Source organism: Haemaphysalis longicornis, unplaced genomic scaffold (genome assembly GCF_048455015.1).
Source record: "Haemaphysalis longicornis isolate Haplotype H1 unplaced genomic scaffold, Haemaphysalis longicornis Haplotype H1 scaffold_6, whole genome shotgun sequence".
NCBI lineage: Eukaryota > Metazoa > Arthropoda > Arachnida > Ixodida > Ixodidae > Haemaphysalis > Haemaphysalis longicornis.
Window position 1 is genome coordinate 125,225,627 of NW_027526407.1, and position 12,301 is coordinate 125,237,927.

The window sequence follows — 12,301 nt, forward strand, 5'->3', positions numbered from 1 at the left end:
AAGGAGAGGTCTTAAAATGGAACCTTGTGGGACACCTTTCGTGATATTTTGATATTGTGATGCATATTCAGCGAGCATTACATACTGTTTACGATTAAGATAACTTTCAATGATGCTCTGCGCATTTCTCCTTATTCCATAGCTGTCTAACTTTGTCAATATTATACGGTGATTTACAAAATCAAATGCCTTTTTTATATCAAGGAACATTCCACTTGTGTAAAGCTTTTTTTCGATGTTTTCAATAAGCTTTGTCTTGATTGTAAGTACAGCCAGTTCCGTAGACTTTCCCTTTACAAAGCCGAATTGTTTTGGTGTAATTATTTTTAAGCGGTTTACATATTCGGTGAATCTTTTAAGAATCAATGATTCGAAAACATTTGAAAAAATGCTTAAGACGGAAATTGGACGGTAGTTGTTGAAATCATTTTTTGCCCCACCCTTGTGCACTATGGTTACCCGACCAATTTTAAGCTCACTGGGATATAGACCATCATGAAACACACGATTGCATACGTGAGCCAAAGGTACTGCTATGAAGGGGGCAATTACCTTGATTGGCCCCGCTTTTATACCATCTGGACCAGCAGCACTGCTAGTTTTCAATGAAAGGATATGTATATATATTCATATATACATATCAATATAATATATATATTACTCTTTTTTCTAAATGAGGCATAGCCGGAACCCGAAACTGGGGCAAATAAAACTACACTGACAAGAACAAACACGGTAACTTTCCCCTAAAAAGCTGGTGCCAGGAAAATAGTTGAGATAGCGTCCTTAAAACATGTACCAAATTTCATAGTGCGTATGGAAACGGAGCAAGATCTTGTGGCTTCATGGATAAAAATGGCCCAGATCAATTTGCCCAATGGGATTTGGCTTTTGACTTGACAGTTGAGTGTTTTGTGGGTGTTTCCGCAAGATTCTTTTTTGCGTTTCGGAGCTAACTTATTATGAATTCAGATGGCAATTAGAAGATAGGCAAAATAGGTTACCCCAAATGTCAATGACGAAGTGAACGGAAGAAAAAGAGAACGAAACGCAGCTGAGAAGTGTCAAACAATGATTTCATTTCTCGTCACCCATCCTTACAAAATACCCAAGTGTAATATTTTTACTCGTTTTACCATATTATTACCTAAATAAATAGCCGCCGCTCACATGCAGTGGCAAATCTCCCGCAACCCTCCCCCGGAGAGTACGTACCAATTTATTGAGGTTAAGAAGAAGACATAAGCAGCCTTCTTGTGGGGCGTTTTGGAAATTCATGGCAAAGAAATGAAAAGCTTGCTTACTTCATGATTGCCTGCAGGCACGCCCATGAAAATTATACTAGGGGAAAATTCGGAATGAGCTGCAAACAGTGCTAAGAGGACTCAACCTACTCTCCTAATATATTTCTACGCTTTTTGAAGTGCTGTTCCATACAAGATGCGAAGCATCTCATGTTCGGGGCTGTGTCCCTCCCTCCCTCCCTAGTTGTTGTCTGCTGTCCGCACTCTACTCCGCATGCGGGTCTCTTCAGCCCCATCAGAGTTTGCGCTGACATCAGCACCATCCACTATAAAAACAAACAGTAAGGAGGCACCCGGTTTTCATTCCACGACTCTCTGGCCGCACCGAGAGGTACGTGGCGCTATTCCCACAGCGCTACAAACCGAGACAGGAACATGTGCTACGAACGCGCCTTATGTCCTTCACTCATTCAAACTACGTCAAGAAGCTACTGATACAATGAAGGCACGCGAAGCTGAAGGTCAACGGAAACGACGAACTGAAAACTTTAGAGGAGCATGTTGAATTTTCGGCGGGAAATCTGTGGTGGAAAGCGCCACGTGCGTTGCAGCTCAACCAGAGAAGAGGACGAAGAGAGCGGGTGGCGGGGTAGGAGCGTGAGCACGCAATACAGAAAGACGAGAACTAGGTGGTTTTCGATCAGGTAACGTGGCTGTCGGTCTCTTGGCTGTCTCTACATTTCTCTACATTTCTCTGTCGCTACATGGGGTTCACACTACGTTCCCATTCGTGCTCCGATAAGTGAAACAACAAAACGGCCACACAATGGAACCTACACAGAACCCCCATGATGCTTCGCATCCTCCTAATGGTTCCCCACGGGAAGATGGTGTAATTTTTTTATAACCTTTTCTACCAAAAGTTAACGCACCGTGCTTGATAGACAATAATAAGAATGCTGCATCAATAATCAATCAATCAATCAATCAATCAATCAATCATGTTTATTTACGTGCCCAGGAACAGCCATAGGCCTGAGTGCTGGCGCACGGGTAGTTACATGAAAAACAAAATACAAGAAACATATAGCAAGAAACAAACAAGCGACAAGACACACAAATTGAAGTAGTGAAAATGACAGAAATAAAGCACAGGCGGAGCCTGGGTACAGGTAAAAAAATAAAAAAAGAAGATGCCTATGTTGCTCTGCCCGTCGTAAAGGCCACACGACAGGCAGAGCAACAAAGTTTGACAGTAATACAACAAAAACAACGGCAAGAGTGTAGAGACAAATTAAGAAACGAACAAATGACAGTAAATAGTTTCAAACATAGGCAAGTATCAGTTGGATAGACACAACCGCAGAGAAATCAAATTCCAGAAAAAAAAGAACGACAGACATATCATAGGTGTTTAACATACTGTATTCAACAGCGTTGTACGGTAAACTGTAAAGGATTTTTGAAAGATGTCAAGGCGTTCAAAGAAGCGGTTGTAACAATTCTGTATTCTGCGCACAGGAGAATGATTGGAGTTGCGCGCAGCGGTCAAGAACGGGCGATGCGACCTGGTGGGCCTTTGTGGTACACTAAACTCTAAACAGTTAAGCAGGTCTGCGCAAGAAAGGTCACCATGAACAATTTTGTGAAGAAATGTAAGGTCTGCACGCATACGTCTGCAGTTCAAGGAAGGGATGGAAGGGACTATGGATAAGTCAGAATCAGGATGAAAACTGTGATTGTGATGACGGTGCTTAAATATGGATAAAAACTTCTTCTGCACACGTTCTATTAATTCACTACTAGATTTGGAGATGCCGTAATAATAATAATAATAATAATAATAATAATAATAATAATAAGAATAATAAGAATAATAATAAGAATAATAATAATAAGAATAATAATAAGAATAATAAGAATGCTGCATCAACTTGCATGTTTCAATTCAACATGAGCCCAATTCAAGCGTATCATCCTAATATTGCTGAAATTCATGGCATAATTTTTAATTACTTGTGGCCATAAACTTCCCCTAGCTGGCATGTAAAATATATCAAATATTTGCATTGATGGCGTTGCATTTCACTTCGGTAACAAACTCCCGCTTGTGTAACAAGTGCCCGTTAGGTGTATCTGGCTAATTTCGAAAAAGACGCCTCTAATGTATATATATAGTGAAAGAAGTCGACTGCCACGTTTCTAGATTTGTCGCCAAAAGTTTTAAAGTTAAAAACTCCTTCCTCCGGGCTGTAATTTAAATGCTCACATCCCTCCTTTATACAAAAATCTCTGTTAGGGAGGGTCAACCCCCTCATACCTACGGGAGAGGGCGCGGGTGAGGGGTGTTGGCAACAGTTTGACCAAGTAAGACATTCCGATTGGATAAAAAGGTGCAAGGTGAGAGAAGGGCAAGGACCAGGGATGAAAAGGCAACACGAGAACACAATAACCAGAAGCACGTAGGTAAAACCAATAATGATATCAAGACGAAACTCTGCATGCTTCGTAAATTATCTTAAAATGGTCAGTCGGAAAGAAAGGGGCAAAAAAAGGCGGGAAGGAAGACGCACAGAAGATTGTGGCACAGGCATAGATCTTGGACTCGGTGAAACTCACAGGCCGCTTGTATGCATGGCCCGCACAGTACGCACGGTCCCCGCCACATACGGTGTATTCGCTGTTCCCTTTTGTGTTTTATTTTACTCCTGTTTAAGCCTACATCTGCTTTTATTTTGAGGCCACTTCGATGCAACCAAGGGTTGTAGCAAAGCTTGGCCGCGCGCAATGCAATCCCAGGGCAAGTAACCCTGGGATTCGGTTACCTCTGCTGCGGCGTTCTTCGGTTTTGTCTGTACGCAATACGGCTGTCACAACTCAGGCAACCCTGCGACAGGCGTCCCGCGCAGTGCGCTCAGAGCTGCTCAAGGTTACTGAAGAGACAAGGAATGGTTCCCGTACGGGCTGGAGGGTGGTTCTGTCGCGTTTATTTTTCTCGGCATAGTGCCTCAAGCAGCGTATTATTTAAATTTGTACACACTATTTTCGTTCCGCACTCATCCCCTCTACCGCCCTCAAGGCCTTGATGTTTCTGATTATGACACAGCTTTTGCCGCAAGAATGAGAGCCGGCTGGGATCCACATTGATTAAATGGGTGAACGCCTGGAATTTATCTATAAAGTAGGACCCTCTCTGCTTGCGTTCAAGGAAAGATCGAAAGCCAGGATGCGGGAGGGTAATTCTGATATGCTCACTGGAATGGTTCAGCAGTTACATAAGTTTGGAGAATGGTAGATCCAACTGTGAGGTGACATAAGATTTGAGGTTGTTGAATACTAGCCGGAATGCATTCGGTCTGGCCAATATAGTCCGTGCGACACATTTCACAGTGACCTCTGTATACGACGTTGCTGGAATCACAGTCAAGGCGTTCTTTTATTCGGAACAAAAATTCAGATAATTAAAATTTTGCCGTGTTCGTAGGGGTAATGTGAGAAGAAATTTTGCAGCACGTTTTCCCGCATGGGCGGCGCTGAATGTCGTCTAGTCGTGGCAATTTTACCGTTAATCAGTATATCTCTTAAGTTTTTGTCTTTACGATGCACCACACGGGGTGGTTCGGGGAAGATAGCTGACAGGTGCGCAGTTTATCTGAGCGTAATTACATGCTTGCTCAGTATGTTGTTTACTCATGGCATGTTTGCACCTTATGTTAATACCAGGTTAGTTGGGGGTGTCTTCCTGATTTTGTGCATTGGCGTTTGATAATGCTGACGGGCGGTCGTTTCCGAAGGGCCTTTTGATTGCATCATCAAATAAATTTTCTGTATAGTTTTTATTCAGAAGGGTGTCATCCATACTTTGCGAGTTTCGGTGTAATTCCTGGACATCAGAAAAGATTCATCAGTATCTGTATGCCTTCGAGTATGGTATTGTAACTTTGCAATGTCGTGGTTAGTAAGTGTCCAAATGCAATTACTGTTGAACAAAACAAACAAACGAACATTTATTAAAAGGGATTGCTCAAGGCCACATGGGGAAGACGAGGGAGGGGAGATGAAGACCTCACTAGTGTCCCAACATGGAGGAGTCCTGTTGACTGTTGACGATCCGTTGACGATCCGTGGTTTGTTTTGTAGACGGTGGTCGCTAGGGAATTGGCCTATACTTCAAGGAATAAATTCAAAAATTTGATTCTATCTTGAGATACGTCGTAGGTGAACTTAATTGATTGGTTGAGACAGTTAAATGTTGATGTGACTTCGAGAAAGCTTGCGTTGTCCTCGTTACATAGCATAAATATATCATCTAGGAAATGCCTGAAGAACTGGTCCGTTTTTTTTTCTTCTCAACGTCAGATGTTCCAATGATGCAATAAAATCTTGGCGTAATTTGTAGTCATCTTTGTTTCCATCGCCGTGCCACATAGATGAAGAAAGTGCATTCCGTGGAATTCGAAGTGATTATAATTTATACAACAGTTAGAAGCGTTGCGTGAGTTTTGCTTTGTATATCTATTGACAAGTTTAAACCAATAAATGATGCCACGGTGGTGGCGCTGCCTTACAAGTGAGAAATATTTGGGTACAATAATCCCAGGTGAAGCGTCACTAGAAAACACACTAGGGAGATGACAATATCAACAATCTCCAGTGGAAAATGGCAGGTACCTTTGATGTAGGACGGGAACGTAGGGGGGATGTCCTTAATTATGTGAATAATGAAGTTTGAAATTTGTTCTGTCACCGTCCCGTTACTAGAAACAATGGGTCTGCCCGGGTGGTTGCTCCTATGTATTTTAGGTAGCAAGTAAAATCGACCAGGGACAGGATCTTGCGGTGACAAAATTTTAACCATCGCAGCAGTTATATTGCCTTCCGTGACAAGAGATTTGAGGGTGTTGTGAATTTCACCTTAAAAAAATTATGTGGGGTCATTTGGTAGCTCATTATAGAATTGTCTGTCGCTTAGATGTCACATTCCCTCTTGCAAGAATTCAGACCTGTCTAGTATAACAATGGCTCCCCCTTGTCCGCTGGTTAAAAAAATTATCTGGTGTCCGCTTAAAGGGAATAATTAGCTGGTGTCCGCTTGAACGGAATATAAAGCTGCTCGCTCTTCTACTGACAGGTTGTTGCGCACGGGTTGGTGCTGTGCATTTTCCCGGATTACATCCTTCTGTACAGCGTCTATATACATATCTAAGTGCTGGTCTCGTCGGTCGTTTGGTGTCCTGGATTTGCTCGGCGCACCAGGCAGTTGTGTTTTTGTGTTGGGGCGGTCATGGAAGTATTCCCAGAGACGCAGATTTCGTGCGAATGTGTCCAGATACTGATATAGTTGGAACTCATTGAAATTTCCGAAGGCTGGGCAAAATGTCAAACCTTTTGAGAGAAGTATTTCTTGAGCCGGGGATAATGTTTTGCTTGACAGATTTCACAGCTTCCTTTGTTGTGTGTTCACGGGGCGAGATATAGCATCGGGCCCCGGGGGACCACTACGGCATTGGTTCGTTGCACGGGGTTGACTAAGAAAAGAGGGTAAATGTTATTCCGTTGCAATTTCTTGTCTTTTTCGGGTGATTTTTGTTCTCTCTTGGTCGTCCCAAATTTTTAGTTCAGTGTATTCCACCTCGGATAGATTCGATTACGACCTCTCCAGTATACCGGCATATAGCAGCTCCGTGGCCCGTGTTTAGCTGTGCTGCGAAACAGTCTCCCTGAGCACCGCCGACGTATCCGACGGAACTTTCTCACACTTCGCTTTTCATCATGCTTAAGTGTTCACATCGAGTGTGTGCAGGCCAGAAGAAGACCTTTTGGGGCGATGTTCTGATTAAGGTACGTTTCAAAATGAGCAGCATGCAAATCAAATCAAGCACGCTTGTTGATTTATTTCCTAATTGACAAAAGAGAGGGGACCATGTATTATAAGAGCGGGCCATACCTGCCTCCACTACAAGGTTTTATCAGCCTCCCGTCTTGCTAGCGAAGCTGCCTGCGTGGCCGCGCGCGTCGTGTAGTGGCGTTCTATGACGTGCGGGGCGCGGGAAATCATGGGAAAGGGGTGGGCGTTCTGGACACGACGGGCAAAGTGGGCAATAAAAGTCTGAAATCACATTCAGTCTAAATGGAGAAAGATTTATAAAATCACGTACGATGGTAGGACAATTCCTCACCTCAATGAAGCTTTGTTGACCGTGCTCAGCTTTCTTGTCCCAGAATACTTCTTGCAGAAATAAAAATTGCCCGCCTATGCCAAAATGATGACCACGCAATAAGATGACTGGCTACATCCGTCTCTTTTCGTACTATCAGCGGTGAGAGTATCATACACGCGGTGGCCGTAACTCCGCACAACTCCTTAATTGGCACCTCTCTCTCTCTTTCACACACACACACACACACACACACACACACACACACACACACACACACACACACACACACACACACATGCACACACACACCAACGCACATATGAACACAAAGGAGTTATGAACGCCAAGGAAGGCAAAGAGAAAGGTGTAGTAGGGCAGTTACCCTTTTTACGACATATATACTTGTTTTCAATGTGTGATATTTACGGAGTGGAAAAATACATGCCCGCTAGGTGTAATAAGAACCCACGACCTCTATGATACCCCCATATATATCTGTGTGTATTGGTATAAGTGCGTGCGTGTTTGGTCATTTCGATGTGTGTGTAGGGAAGCAAGGAAAGTGAGTAATACTAAACTCGTACTAGTCGAAGTAATACCAAACTAATATTAGTGGAAGTGAGTAATGCTAACCTCAGAGCTTTTAGAAGCAGTCTGTTTGGAAATGAGTATAGAATAGTTCGCCTGCCCTAAACCCCACGACCGCCATGACGAGAAAGTTGTGAGTGGTATTGCAAAATTTGGCGCACATGGGTTCCCTGCAGCACGTAAAATTCATTAAGCTTTGAGACATCAAGGTTGCGATGGCAACAGATAGGAGGTTTCTCACGATGCCAAGAAAGCGGAATAGTCAGCAGAGGGCTCTGTTCAGAAGGCTTGTGATTGGCTGATCACTGCTGGCTGAATTGCTTCCAATGATTGCATTATTATTCCCGTTGTTTTTTCCGTTCTAACACTTAAGTTCTTTTTTTCTTTATTTTTGTTCTTTTCTTCGACGCCATGTAATTTCTTTCCCATACATTAGAATTTGATTACATCTTTCAAATACGTTGGCTGTTTTGCGCTGCCTGCTGGACCTTGTTATAAGGAAAAAGGGCCCAATAAAACAACATTTCTAGACACCTTTACTACTCGTCTGCATGTGATGCTATGAACGTAGCTGAGTTCGAGATTCTGTTGCAAAATAAACGGTAACAAACGGACAGCACTTAGTTGTACTGTAGCTACGGTTTACGTTTGAATCATTTTAATTGTGAAAATTTACACAAGAATAAGCTTTGCAAGAAAAGCACGAATGTAGCACGAACCTCCCCTTTGAAATGATAAGACCGCTGAGGCCACAGGCAAAAATAAACTTCGGAACCACTTGATTTCCACTTAGCCTCCCTCTGAAGACGTCATTTTAGGGCCGTTTACAAACAAGCTACATACCTTTATCCAGTGAAATTACGAAAACCCCTTTCAAGCATTGCTAGAATATCTATTTTTAATAATTGCGCAAATATCCTTCTAGGTATTATTGAACGTCAAACTTGTGAATATTGTTGGTAGCGAATTTACTCCAAGAAAGACTAATCGGCTAAATATTAAACTACATGCCACTCCTAATGTTTTAATAAACTTTGAACAATTCAGAAGACCGGTATTTATGGTGCAAATTTGCTAATACTCTCACAGGTTTCGGTTGGATGCGAAAACAGCTGCAACCACACTTTACCAAACGGTACCTTGTGCATAGTAAGTGATAAACACTTACAATATTGAGCTCCTATATACCTGACTGTTTAAATATGTATATGTATGTGTGTGTGTGCGCGGGGGCGCGTGCCTAGCCAGAAATTTTAAGTGACGTTAACCTCGTGAGGAATACAAAAAAAATGTCTAATTTAAAAATGCGCCAGAACTTTACTACCAAACCATTCTAGTGACATTGGCGCAAAATAGCTGGGCACGAAAATTATGTTTTGTTCAGGAACAGCGCAATTGCCTCCAACTTTTTGTCGAAAACTGAATATCAGTATAGAAGTTTTTATTAAGGGCACAAACGGCCACGGTCTAATAAAACGAGATATATTAATGCGCAATAAAGGTTAGCTGCCGGTGCTGAAAGATAACAACTTTAACAGCATAAGTTTTAAAAAGGGATATAGTCGCAAATCGACGTAAAAGTGTGAAAACATGCGCACTTCAAAAAGCAATAAGTTTACCTGGCCTAACGAACCACATAAAAAATTAAGGAGTGATACGTAGTACCATTCACTTAGTGACCGGCCTCTTAAACCCGCGGACAAATCTTGCTGTAGATATATCAGCCAACATGACGCAATTGGTGTAAAGAGACTACTTAGGCAATGCGAAGAAGTCGGAACATATGTACTATCAGGAAGTAACACAGAACTAGAAGTGCGCGAACGCGAGTGGGAAGACCGTTAAGGTAACAAACTTCGGCGCCAAGAATCCATACACACAGACAAGCGTAAAAATATTTCGCACTGTGAGGCACAGGCATTCCTAGAATAGTGACATCGATGAAGATGATGAAATAGAAAGTTTGTGATCATGATGATGATGACATTACATAAGGTATTGTGTGAAAATAAAAGTCAGGAGATTAGTAACCTGTGCAGAGGTCCTGAGAAAATCGATGACATTGGGTTTTTCAGACAATCTTGGTAGGGAAGTAACGAACAAGGAAGAACATAGGCAATTTTTGAGAAAGCTTTGGCGACCGAATTTAAAAAGGAAAAGCCAACTTTCCACTATAGCGGCTTTAAAATTTGAAAAATAGAATAAGCACTACATGACATTTTAAAGGTGGAATAATGAGAGGGATTGTGGAGTTTAAAAAAATTGCAACTTGTGAAATTTGGTACCTCGTTATACGCAGGGGTTTTACTTCTTGGCAAGACAACATTCCGTGGTTTTTAGTTTTTTAAATTGAATGTTCCGGGAAATTGGAACAAACAACTCTTGTACACGTTCCTGCCCCACTACGTATTATCCTTTTTGGATCCTCTGATTTTTGGTAGAAAGGGATCATTTGTCTTTTTTGTTCTACTGATACTTTCAGTTAGTCGGTTTTGACAACGGGAAATAAATAATGCTCTTTTATTTTTTATAGCAGCTCAAATGCGCTGTTTTATTTCAAGAACCACAAGCTGCCCTTCAATTTTCCAGTTTACCCTCTCTGGCCCAAATCAGCTCCGCCAATGCGCATCTGCCTATTTCGAAGTATGGAAAAAAATTGTAAATAATATTTAGGGCGTACTTCAAGTAAGGATGCCAAACGTTAGTATTGGTGTTGGGGTGGTCAATGAAAAGACCTGATGCACAAAAAGCGCCGTTAAAAAGTATTCAACATTTTTAAAACACGTACACACTATAAATATAGCAATGAGAGCGAAATTCAGAATATAAATCAGTTTTTGTCAACCACTGGTTTTATAACAAAAGAACCATTCCACATGCTTTAGTCTGGAAGTTTAAAAATGATGACGTTTTTTATGACGTATTTATTAGGAAAAGTATCACAAACCTTTTGCTTCGTAAGTTTAAAAAAGCAAACTAGGAACTTCTCAGCTTCAAACACACATTTTATGCCTGGGCAGACGCATTGCTGGTTTTTTTACCACAGGTTGGTTGTTCACCTAAAAACGTAGCTTTTGTGCTCTAGCGTATTTTTGTATATTGCTAGGGCAGCGAGCATACGTCTGACATCTAGCCGTTTTACTTTTTTCAATTCTTTCAGAATGCCACACGTACTACAAGTAGGAAATTGGTATCCAAATTCTACAGCACAATGCAATTGGGGCATTGTATGAACGGTACGTGTGTAGCCGACTGCGGAAATAGTAATGTGCGTGCGCAAATGGTATTTGAGAAGCCAAAAAAAGGGGAGGGGGAAGACGAAGAAGAGGATGAGGAAGCAGAAGAAGAAGAAGAGGAGGAGGAAGAAGAGTAGGGTGAGATAGGGGACGATAAATAAACGCTTTTTTCATGCTGCCTGCCCTCAGTAACAGACCTTACTCAAACCCCTTGTGCCCGACTGGGACGTGGGAATCTTTTGACTCGCAAGGTTTGTAGTTAGGGTCTGTAGTTGGGCTTGTAGACGGTACTCTCCCCAAATACTCACGCCGGGGAAAAGTCTCTGAAACATGGCGGACTCAGTTCTATTTTTGATTCCTTTTTTGTTTTTATTTTTTGTGAGCAGTTTCTTAAGAAGCACTTTTTTTACAGTCGGAGCCGTTGTAAAGTCGGAACCTTGTTGAGGGAGATGCCACCCGTAAAATTGCAGAGGCTTCACTGAACAAAGGGCAGTGAGCACCACACAGTCCAAGACAGCCAAAAGAAGGCAAAAAAGGAGAAGGTAATAAGCAATATCCAGGGCGAGCAGAGTGAGAATCCAAAAATTTGGGCGTTTAAATAAAGACAAAAAATAGGACATATTTCTTCGCGTAGAAAAGTAAAGAAAAGGCTAGACAGAATCTAAACAAATGCACAAAAAACTTCAATAATACATTACGTTGCCGCAGATGCTCATCTTCCCCAATTGTGGGATGGACGCCACAACTAAGCGGGGAGGGTTAAAACAGAGCTTGTATATGCAGCAAAGCTCTGTTTTAGAAATTTAACTAAACAAGTTGAGTAATACGAAAACCAGTTGGCTCGACAGAACATGTATCACACATGTGAAAGGCTACAATGATTTCACTTTCAGTTTATTTCAGTTTCAGTTTATTGTTTCAGTTGAAAAGTTACAGTGCATAAATAACTCAAGGAGGTGCCATATTCATAGACCTGGAGGGAACTGTTTGTACATAAAACACCTGGAGTAAACTATCCTCAGTCATGCATCAAAACAACCAGCCGAAGACTTTGTGGGGTTCTACAATTCAC